The 12,211-nt window shown below is 35.1% G+C and overlaps 1 protein-coding gene across 1 annotated transcript in view; it reads right to left on the bottom strand.

Annotated features, from left to right (window-relative positions):
- LOC139899843 (uncharacterized) overlaps positions 1-12,211 on the bottom strand; it is a 33,518-nt gene that overhangs the window by 13,775 nt on the left and 7,532 nt on the right. The window lies entirely within an intron of this gene.

Here is a 12,211-nt window from a genome sequence, read left to right as displayed (position 1 = left end):
TGTACACACAAAGTGTGCACCTCGCCAAAGGTGGTCAACCAAAACGCACAACCGTGCCAATTGGACCTATACACAAGTCCATCAAATCCACCGATATGTGAAGTGAGCTCTATAACCGAGAACCACTTCACCCGACCCGCACCCATCCTACACATACATATGCATATAGGATATTAACACTCACCTTGTCGCCTTGAAGAATGCCACCGAATAATCCGCAACTCGTCAATGGAAAGTACCTATTCCATTTTCACAAATACATCAACACACTTAGAGTGGATTTACAAACCAACCCAAAACAACACTTAGTGCAATTTCGACCCAAATGCACTTCCAAGCACAACCGTGCCCAAACTAACCAATTATCACTAACACAAGTGAGAATGGTCCTAATATGCCAATTAAACCTGAACACAAGTGTTAAACACCTATCGTTCTCAAAATCGCCCATAAACCCTAATTTTGACCCATAAGGTCAAAATCTCACCAATTACAAGTTTTGACACTAAAACATATTTAACCCGGTTTTATACTTCAACTTAATCCATTTTAAGTTTATAAACCTTATTAAATCGATAATTGGGTCATAATCATCACCAAACCCTAATTTTGACCCATAGTCAAAATTAGTCAATCAAATAACCCTAAATGGGTTCCAATACTTCCATAATCACTAAACCTAGTGATTAAACCCAAATTCAAGTTCTAAACATAACCAATTTGTTCACCAACCTAAAATCCACCAACACTAACAATAAACCCGATTACTAGCATCACTAAACTCACTTCATGAGTTTAAATGGGTTTATTAACAATTTAAGTTCAAACCCTAACTTTGAATATCAAATCAAACAATGAAATTCGAAGTTAGAACTTACCACAACAACCAAAACGTAGCTAGGAACGAGGTGAACAACTTTAAAACCCGAGACTTTGATCAATTCAAGCTCCTTCTTCTCCAATTCAAGCTCTCTCACTCTAGAACTCTTCCTCTCTCTAAATGTGGATGAGAGTGTTTGTGTGGGTGAGAAATGAGCTCCAATGGAGTTCTAGATCAGCTTTGATGACCCCAAACCGACCCTAAGTGAAAAGACCAAAGTACCCTTCATTTAAGCCTTTAAAAAAGGCTGAAAATTGCATCAGACGGGTTCGGCGCGCCGCGCCGAAAGGTGGAGCGCCGCTCCAACCTACAGGTCAGTTTTCAGAAACTTGTTTTGGCCATAACTTTTGACCGTAGCTCCGTTTTCGATGAATCAAATATCGTTGGAAACGTGATAAGATTTCCTTTCCAATGGTAAGGCTTTGGAATATCAACACAAACTTTATTTGGGGTTGAAAGGATACGTACACACCTCGTCACTTCAGACAACGTCCAGTTTCCTTCGTCTTCCGAGCAAGCAACAAGTAAACTTTGTACACGCATCGTAAACCATAAATACATTATGTACAATAAATATTTGGGTCTTACAGTTTTTAGCATTATCAAATATTCCCACACTTTAGCGTTGCTTGTCCTCAAGCAATATAGAACTTGAATATAACTTTACTAGAATCACTTCTTTATTCTTCACACTTTGTACATCAGTGATTTTAATACGGCGGTATGAACAATGATAGTAACGATGTGGTTTACAGTCCCACATGACTATGAAAATTTAGATCCTTTAAGGAAATTGGATCTTTATGAAAACATTTGATCTTTTTGAAAATTCAATCTAGCTTTTACCCTAGATAAGTTTTCCGGAATAACCCTTCACCGGTGTTTGCAAATTATTTTTGTGGGTTTTGTGGGTTTCAGATTTGAAAATTTTAGCTCAAAACTTATAGTTTTGTGTCACCCACTTGCTATCCTTGTATTGGGAAAGCAACACGTCCAGTATACTTGCTCTGTATATTACCTTTCAGTAAACTACCATCCGGTTGTAAAGGAAAGTGTTGAACAAGCAACTGTTAAGGCAATGTCCCGTGACATGCTTTTGATTATGGTCTATATCATGTCGGATGCAATTACTATCCTTTGTAGGAGCAATAGTAAAGATCACCCTATAGTTTTTTTAGTATGGCACAAGGTCCTGTCTCCGACCTTGCTATGCAACCACCGTTCTTACGGTTGACACCCGATTTGGTTCAGATGACCTAAAGAATTCCGGTGAATTCCTAGAATTTTACGTTCAATGGTAATGCACGCATTGAAAATAGGGTTTCAGAAAATAAATTGGTTTGTAATTTGATCAAAATATTTTCTCGTTCAAGCTCAAGTTTAGATATCATTGAATTCCATGAGTTTGTAATTCTCAATCTTTAAGGTCAATCTCAAGGATTGAGTAATATCAGGCTTAAAAGCTGATTTTTGATCTTTAAGGAGATTATCCTTTCTGGGGATCTGATTCATTAGTCTTATAAGCTAATTTTCACGGTGCCCCTCCCCCCCCCCTCCCCCATTGTACGAGACAGATCCTCTCATGGTTAGGATAAGTCTGACCACTTGGCGACCCTGTTTGATGCTGAGGTCCGTGAATTTCCAGCTGATTTTTGAGAAAAATTTTCAAGGTTTTTCGTAGACTCTACAACTGGTCTGGACGACAACTTCCTGATCTAAATCAAGAAGCGCGTGTCTTTTTCTCGGAAGACTTTACTTCCTTTAAAATTCTATTAAAATAAATTGGGTAAAACTTGATTAAAATAGTCCAAAACAAAAGTATCTTCAATTATTTGTACAAAAATATGTGATATATGTTCTAAATAACTTGGTAAATTTTTCCCACACTTGGCTTTTATTTTCCTTTCTTTGCCTTTTTATTCTTCTCTATTCCATTTTAAATGAATTCAAGCATTTTGGGTTGTTTCTCAATTTATGTCCTTTCCGAGGTAACAATACTTTCGGTATTAACACCTAGTTTTATCATTCATAAATATGTATAAACATGATTTTGAATTCATTTATTTGAAAAAAAAAATTAAAAATTTTACTAGAATTGGGTAGTCAGTATATAAGACTATGGTTGTTCTTTATTATCAGAGAGCACTAGATTCTAATACAACTACTGCGTTACTAGTATTTTTAATGGTAACCAAGTGTTTAAATTAAAATTTAAAAATCCGAAAGAATTTAACCCCTTCCCACACTTAAGATCTTGCAATGCCCTCATTTGCAAGAAATCAGTAGCAATTTAAATTATTGAGGGTGATTAGCGTAAAAAAATGATTAAAGTTTACCAAAGTTTCCAAACATATTGTTGTTTGTGTTGAATGATAAATGGTGCACATCATTTGTTCATTCCGTCTGTTGTTACATCACACTTGTTTTTCGTTTTGTCGTTAAAATTAATAGCTTTTGCTAAACTTAATGTCAGTCTTTGAAAATGCGCTGTTTTACCCTGTTGTGTACATGAAATAAAATACATACAATACAAATATAAATATGCATGGTAATTTGAAATGGGAGTTAATATCCCACTTTCAAATTACAAAAATAAAATATTAGTACAAAATAATAAAAATAGTAAACATTACATTAAAGTATCACAATGTTAAATGTTTAGCATAAATAAAAATAATAAAAGAGAAGACATCACCAATGGAAAACTATTGATTTGGATAGGGGTTCCAGTTCATATCATCATTTGGGTTCTATGGTTGGTGACAGGTGTTCTGGTATGCTTGATTGGGGTCGTACAGGTCATAGGGTGGTCACATGTCAGGCTGATGCAGTGGATAGTAAGCAGGTCGAGTCGGGATGTAGTTATTTGGTACCTGATATGATAGCTGGCTCATGATTTGGTGCTGATGAACTTGCCAGCTATCGTGTTGGCGTCGCCTGGAAGTCTCATACTCATTCGCGGCTTGCCACTGCTCATACCGACGATGCCTATCCTCATTAGTCATTTCTACCTCATCTATACACTGGAAAACGTCAGTAGCACTATCCCTAATGACATCCCTAATGTCATCCGCTTCCTCCATCTCATCATCCGAACCCCTCTCTACCTGTGGATGGTGGCCCTGATATTGTACTGCCTGATTGCATCTCCTAGTCAATACCTTTGCACCTTAATAGACTTGCAAACCTAAAGTCTCGTCCTGTTCCCTACATACCAGCATCGGACCCCCTTGATCCCTATCTACACCTAAATACTCTCCAATGAGAGTAACAAAAATATCTCCTCCTATTATTCCCCATTCCTGTATACCTTCCACCATTTTGGACGGATAAAAACCAACACAGTAGGGGATATTAACAAAGCTTCTAGTGTTTCGAATACACTTAAGGTAAAATAAATCGTGTAAGGTCATTTTCTCCTTGTTGTTACCTCTTTGTGTAATCGAGTTTGCTAAGAATATATGCATTATACGAAGCTCGGCTTTATTAATATCTAAATGGGAGTGTCTTCCTCCCCGCGTAAACACATTAAAATTTGACATACGCCTCCAGATGGTGTTGGCATCAAAATTTCTATCTACCCGCTCACCATGATAAATCAAATTTGTACAATTAGGTGACAGTAATTCAGCGGGAGTGTAAATCTGTAAAGCCCTGGCCATGTCCAGCATGGACATCATGTACATCCTACGGCCAAGTAAAAATCTAAGAAAACTCTTATCGTCTAACCTATCTACATCCTTATTAAAAGCTATAGTACTCATTAGCTCAACACACCACTCTTTATATACAGGCCTACGAGTGGTAAATAAACATTCCCAATCAGTAAAAGAAGAGCTGCCATACCTTTGGATTAGATGCTGCCTAACTGGGTTAGCTAGGTGGACCCTTTCCAAAGGCTCCCAATCTATTAACCTTGGAACGTCTACATTTTTGGTCCAAAGCTTAAATTTGTTATTTTGGTACGTCGGGTAATCTCTTCAACTTCTATCAATCCTTAAATTGGGATGCAACTGTTCTTCATGAATTGTTGGGTGTTCTATTATATGGTGAACAGGAATTACAACGTAGGTAATAAAAAATTGTGGGTCTGGTTCATAGTATGGTACGTGTTGATCATAATGTTGTTGTTGTTCAGGTTGTTGTTCAGGTTCGTGATATTGCATCTCTGGCTGTGGTTCCGGAGCAGGTTGCCTAGATGATGATGATGCACCATCAGTATCGATATTTCTCTGCAAAACACATTAAACACAAAATTTGTGCATCCAAATATGCATTAGTGTTTGCAAAATAACAAATTAAAACAATTACAATAACATGTTTAATCCATATTAAACTTATACTCATTTTCATATTTTTATCAATTTTACAATTTTTTCAAAGAAGCATATATGAAAATGTTTACAACGTTTATAAGCATTCAACTCAAATAACATGTCAAAATAATCATTACTAGCAATTAAATAAGTTTCAAATGGCATTTATATCAAATTAATTAAGTTCATGAATTTTAGACTTAAAAAGTTCACTTTAATTCTCAAAAATCATATTTAGGATCAATGTTTGGATCATTTAGCAACCTAAACATGTTACACTACTTAATTTAGCAATAATTCATGACAAAAATCGGCCATAACCTGTTTATATCAAAAAGCCCCAAATTGCTCAAGAACACAAACCCTAGATTTCTAAAATTTTTGAAGTTTTTGGCTTCAAATCATGTTAAATAGCATCAATCTAGGTTATACATGCATAATATACTAACAATTTAACTCTAATTATACTAGAAATTAACAAAATTAAATTAGGTAAAATTTAGCTCAAGAACGCTAAAATTCAATTTTAAAGAGTTTTAGGGGTGTAATTGTTACCTTCTTTGAAAAACTTCTGAACAAACGCATGATTAGAGCGGATTATAGTAAGAAATTTGGTTGAATTTGGTGAAAAATTGGTGATTTTAGGTGATTATGTGTGTGTGTGTGTGTTCATGTTTGAGTATGTGGGTGTAATAAGACATAGACCAGTACGTGGCCTTTTTGATTCTGCCCAGCATCTGGCCACCATGCGATCGCATGACTTACCAGTGCAAACCCCATGCGATCGCATGGGGTGTAATTGTTTTTTTTTTAATCATTTACTTATGAAACAATTAATTAATTTATTTAAAATTTTGTTTCTTTTAAGAAGGAGGGCGTTTCGGATCGTTGTCCTAGTTCGTCTCTCGATAAAATTTTAAAATTTGTCACTTGTAAGCGTTGTTTTAAAAGCAAAGATTTTTTTGGGTTTTTAAATGTTTTTGGCATACTTTAATTCAATAAGATTAAAATTAATGATAATAAAATTTCTCGTCCCGCCCTCGGGTAAAGCAATTTCGGTTCAACGACCTAGTCTTCAACTCACGACGAATTTTAGAAATCATATTTTAACTTAATGAAATAAAGTAAATTTTGTTTTTAAATTCACACCAAACTTAAATTTAAAATGCATAAAATTTTATATAAATATTATTAATATTTATATACATAAATTTTACAAACTTTCATTTAGAATATTATAATTATATAATAGTTTTAAAAATTTACAATAATAATTTAATATTTATATATTAATTTTAAAAATAAGGTAAAAATAAAAATCTTTTTGGTCTTTTATCCCACTTTAATCAATCAAATATTATCAAAAATATACGCCCCTCTTTTGGGTAAAATAATTTCGGCTATTTTACCTAGTTTTACTCCTGACGAATTTCTGAAATATTTTGGATTGATTGATTAAAGATATTTATACCTTAAGAATAAACGGTAAATTTCGCAGTTATGTAATAAATTTTTGTATGAAATCAATAATTTCAGTTTCGCATACCTAATTTTATTGAATATCAATTTAATACTTTATAGCGAACGATTCAGCGTTTATTATCAAAAGGTTAAAAGCAATAAAATAAAAAAAATAAAACTGTACATACTTACCTGTGAGATAGAATTCTCAGAGACCTGCTTTAGTCGACTCATAGGAGAGTCGTGTGATTTGATTTTCCACAGCTACATAAGCGTAACCTCGATTCTTCAATAACTTTTCTTCTAAACATATGAACGGTCCTTCTCTGCATAGAGTAACAAATTCGGTATTTGAATATGTTTGATTGTTTGAACATTTACCTTCGTGTGACCATTTTCCGCATTTATGACATCTTTCAAGGTGTCGTGCTCTTCTTTTTGTTGCGGATTTTGATTTTCCTTTACCAAAATGTGTCTTATGATGATCTTTCCTGAGTTCTTTCCTTACTTCATCCATTTTCCTCTTATGAATGATACCAGTTCACTCGGAAAGATGTTATTATTACGTTTAGTAATCATAGCGTGTAGTAGTAGACCATCGTTCAGATCAAAGGAATTCTTCATCTCGTAAAACCTAAAAAAATAAAAATTCAGAATGGAGGGAGAAGACTAGTTCTTTAGGGTCTGCTAGGGAAAGACCACTTGGATTCCATTCTCGAGAACTACACGAAAACAGAATATCTAACTCTAACAGAAATTCATATTACCCAAAAAAGATTCGAATTTTCCCACACTTAGTTAGCTGTGGTATCGAAATTGTGATTAACTTCATCTTCAACTTCCATTGGATTATCTATGTAATGTTTAATTCTGTGACCATTAACCTTAAATTCAATCCCATTTGAATTTATTAATTCTACTGTTCCGTACGGGAAAACTCTTTTGACTATGAATGGTCCAGACCATCTTGATTTCAATTTTCCAGGAAATAGCTTGAATCGTGAATTGAAAAGAAGAACTCTGTCTCCTTCTTTAAATTCTTTTGAACTTCTGATTCTTTTATCATGCCATTTCTTCGTTCTTTCTTTATAGATTAACGAATTTTCATATGCTTCATGTCTTAATTCTTCTAATTCGTTTAATTGACTTAACCGTAGACGTCCGGCTTCATGCAAATCAAGATTACATGTTTTCAAAGCCCAAAATGCTTTGTGCTCAATTTCTACTGGAAGGTGACATGATTTTCCGTAAACGAGTTTAAAACGTGTGGTTCCAATTGGAGTTTTGTAGGCTGTTCTAAAAGCCCAGAGTGCATCCTACAATTTCATGGACCATTCCTTCGGATTTGATCCTACGGTTTTCTCTAGAATACGTTTTAAAGCTCGGTTGGTATTTTCAACTTGTCCACTTGTTTGTGGATGATAAGCGGTTGAGATTTTATGAGTTACTCCATATCTTTTGAGAACTTTCTCAAGTTGATTATTACAAAAATGAGTGCCCCGATCACTTATTAAAGCTTTCGGTGTTCCGAACCTTGCAAAAAGACGTTTTAAGAAGTTGACTACAACTCGTGCATCGTTAGTTGGGAGAGCTTGTGCTTCCACCCATTTAGATACATAATCAATTGCAACGAGAATGTAGAGATTATTATGAGATTTTAGAAATGGACCCATAAAGTCAATACCCCAAATGTCAAATACTTCACATACTTGAATGGCATTTTGTGGCATTTCATCACATTGACTTATTTTTCCGGCCCTTTGACAAGCATCACAGGATTTACAAAGAAGGTGCGCGTCTTTGAAAATTGTAGGCCAATAGAATCCAGCGTCGTAGGCTTTTCTTGCTGTAAGTTGAGGCCCATAATGCCCTCTTGTTGGTCCTGTGTGACAATGGTTTAAGATTTGACTAGCTTCATCCCCGAATACACATCGGCGTATTATTCCATCGGGACAACTTTTAAACAAATGTGGATCTTCCCAAAAATAGTGTTTTATTTCACTAAAGAATTTCTTTCGTTTTTGGTACGACAACCCTTTTTCAAGGAATCCACATACTAAGTAGTTTGCATAGTCTGCAAACCATGGAATTTCATTATAATAGATCTTCAAAAGATATTCATCAGGAAAGTTATCTTGTATGGCCGATTCATTTAGAACTTCTAATTCGAGATTTTCAAGACGAGAAAGATGATCAGCTGCGAGATTTTCTGCTCCCTTTTTGTCTCGGATTTCAATATCGAACTATTGTAAGAGTAATATCCAACGGATTAATCGTGGTTTGGCATCTTGTTTCGAAAAAAGGTATCTAAGAGCAGAATGGTCGGTATAGACCACCGTTTTTGCTAGAACGAGATATGAACAAAATTTGTCAAAAGCAAAGACAATAGCAAGGAGTTTTTTTTCAGTAGTTGTGTAATTTGTTTGTGCTCCTTGTAACATCTTACTAGCGTAATAAATAGGTTGAAATCGTTTTTCAATCCTGTCCTAAAACGGCTCCCATTGCAAAATCACTTGCATCGCACATGAGTTCAAATGGTAAATTCCAATCTAGGAGTTTATTCATAGGAGTGGCAATTTTAGAAAAATCTTTTATGAAATGTCAGTAAAAACCGGCATGCCCTAGAAAACCCCTAACTCCTCTAACATTGGTGGGATGTGGAAGTTTAGCAATTACATCTACTTTAGCTCTATCCACTTCAATTCCTTCCTTTGAAATTTTATGACCAAGAACGATGCCTTCTCTAACCATGAAATGGCATTTCTCCCAATTAAGAACTAGATTTGATTGCTCACATCTAATAAGCATTCGTTCAAGATTAACTAGACATGTTTCAAAAGTATCACCGAAGACTGAGAAGTCATCCATGAATACTTCCATGCATTCTTCTATCATGTCATGAAAAATCACCATCATGCACCTTTGAAAGGTTGCAGGGGCGTTGCAAAGTCCAAATGGCATGTGTTTGTAAGTAAAAGTACCATAAGGGCACGTGAACGTGGTTTTCTCTTGGTCCTCGGGTGCGATTGGAATTTGAAAATATCCGAAGAAACCGTCAAGAAAATAATAGTAACTATTTCCGGCTAACCTTTCCAACATTTGATCAATGAAAGGTAAGGGAAAGTGATCTTTTCTGGTGGCGTCATTTAATTTTCTAAAATTAATACAAACCCGCCATCCTGTTACAGTCCTAGTAGGAATAAGCTCATTTTTTCCATTTGTGATGACAGTCATGCCACCCTTCTTAGGTACGCATTTAACTGGGCTTACCCATGGACTATCAGAGATTGGATAAATTAAACCTGCATTGAGTAGTTTAATAATTTCTTTCTTAACAACATCTTGCATATTAGGATTTAGTCTTCGTTGGCGTTGCACATACGTTTTATGACCTTCTTCCATAAGGATTTTATGTGTGCAATACGAAGGACTTATGCCTTTAATGCCATGAATCTTCCATGCAATAGCTGGTTTATGAGCTTTTAGCACAGAAATGAGTTGAGATTTTTCATTTTTCGTAAGAGAAGACGATATTATTACAGGTAATTCAGATTCACCATGTAAATAAGCGTATTCCAAATGGTTTAGAAGTGGCTTTAACTCTAATATCGGTGGTTCTTCTATTGATGATTTGTATCGATATATGTCTTCCTCTTTTAGCATTTAAAGTTCTTCTGTTGTTGGTTCGTATTCATTAGCCATGAGTGCGGCTAACATTTCAGCTTCATCAATTTGTTCAGTTCCTTCTCCTAAAGAACATTCTCCTGTTCCTTGTAATTCTGGAAATTCTTCTAACAATTCTGCATGTGAATCTATAGTTTGAATCTAATAACATGTATCATCTGCAGATTGCATTTGTCACATGGCTCTATCAACAGAAAAGGTAACACTCTCGTCCTCTATACTTAGGGTCCATTTCTTACCGAACACGTTTATTATTGCTTTAGCTGTGTTTAAGAATGGTCTTCCTAATATGATAGGAACTCGAGAATCTTCTTCCATGTCCAGAATAACAAAGTCTACTGGAAATACTAAAGTACCAACTTTAACTAGCATGTTCTCCATTATCCCTCTAGGATGTTTTACTGATCGATCGGTTAGTTGTATGCTTATTCGTGTTGGATTCAATTCTCCCAGGTCTAGTTTAGCGTATAGTGAATATGGCATTAAATTTATACTAGCACCTAAGTCTGCCAATGCTTCTATTGAACTGAGACTACCCAGAAAACATGGAATTGTAAAACTTCCTGGATCTGATAATTTTTCTGGTAGCTTATTCAACAGCACTGCAGAACAATTAGCATTCATTGTAACAGCCGAAAGTTCTTCCATTTTCTTTCTATTTATGATTAGATCTTTCAGGAATTTGGCATATCTTGGCATTCCTGAAATCACATCAATGAAAGAAAGATTGACATTTATTTGTTTAAACATATCCAAGAATTTGGATTGCTCGGCTTCAAGTCTTTCTTTTCTCATTTTACTCGGGTAAGGAAATGGTGGTTGGTATGGTTTAACATAAGGCTTTTCCTTAACTGTATTCTCTTCATTAACCTTTTCAACTACCGGTTCTGTTTCCTTCTCTTGCTCAGGCTGTGGTGCCTGTGGAGTAGGAATAGAGTTATCAGAAATTTCAGGTATTTCAGGTGGTTTAAGTGTAATACCACTTCTTGTGGTAATGGCTTTAGCTGTTTCATTCCGGGGGTTAGTATTTGTATCGCTAGGTATACTTCCTGATTTTCTTTCACCTATCAACCTTGCTAGGTTGCTTACTTCTTATTCCAGATTTTGAATAGAAGCTTGTTGATTTCTAAATACTTGAGCAATTTGTTCATTAGTTTGTTTCTGAGATGTGAAATATTGCGTTTGAGATTCAACTAGCTTCGACATCATATCTTCTAAATTTGGCTTTTTATCATCAGTTTGTGGTGGTTTAATTGGAAAAATAGGTCTTTGCTGATTGTAAGTATTATTAGATACTTGTTGATTGCTAGGACCTTGTTGGTTGTTGTATGGAACATTTCGGTTATAATTCTGATTTTGATTGTAGTTTGGTCTTGGCGGTTGATAATTATTTTGATAATTATTTCCAGGCCTTTGGTTCATGTATGAAACATTCTCTCGTTGTTCCATTGTTTGATCAATACTAAGACAATCTTTTGTCAAATGTGGTCCTCCACACTGCTCACAACTAATTCTTATTGAGTGAATATCTTTAGTCATCTTTTAAATTCGTCTCTCGAAAGAATCTATCTTTGCGGAAATGGAATCAAAGTCATGGCTAGAATCGGCTATAGCCGCTTTAGATGATCTAACGATGTCTTTTTCTTGATGTCACTCATGTGAGTGGGAAGCAGTGTTATCAATAATTTTGTAAGCTTCAGTTGCGGTTTTCTTCATAATGGAACCACTAGCTGCTATGTCGATGTCTTTTCTTGTAGTAATATCGCATCCTTGGTAGAATATTTGTACTATTTGATAAGTGTCTAAACCATATTGAGGACATCCTCTCAACAACTTTTCAAATCTTGTCCACGCCTCATATAGAGTTTCA

This window comes from Rutidosis leptorrhynchoides, chromosome 3 (assembly GCF_046630445.1).
Source record: "Rutidosis leptorrhynchoides isolate AG116_Rl617_1_P2 chromosome 3, CSIRO_AGI_Rlap_v1, whole genome shotgun sequence".
NCBI classification, from domain to species: domain Eukaryota; kingdom Viridiplantae; phylum Streptophyta; class Magnoliopsida; order Asterales; family Asteraceae; genus Rutidosis; species Rutidosis leptorrhynchoides.
The sequence above is the reverse complement of the archived record's forward strand: the minus strand, read 5'-3'. Positions and strand labels throughout refer to the sequence as shown.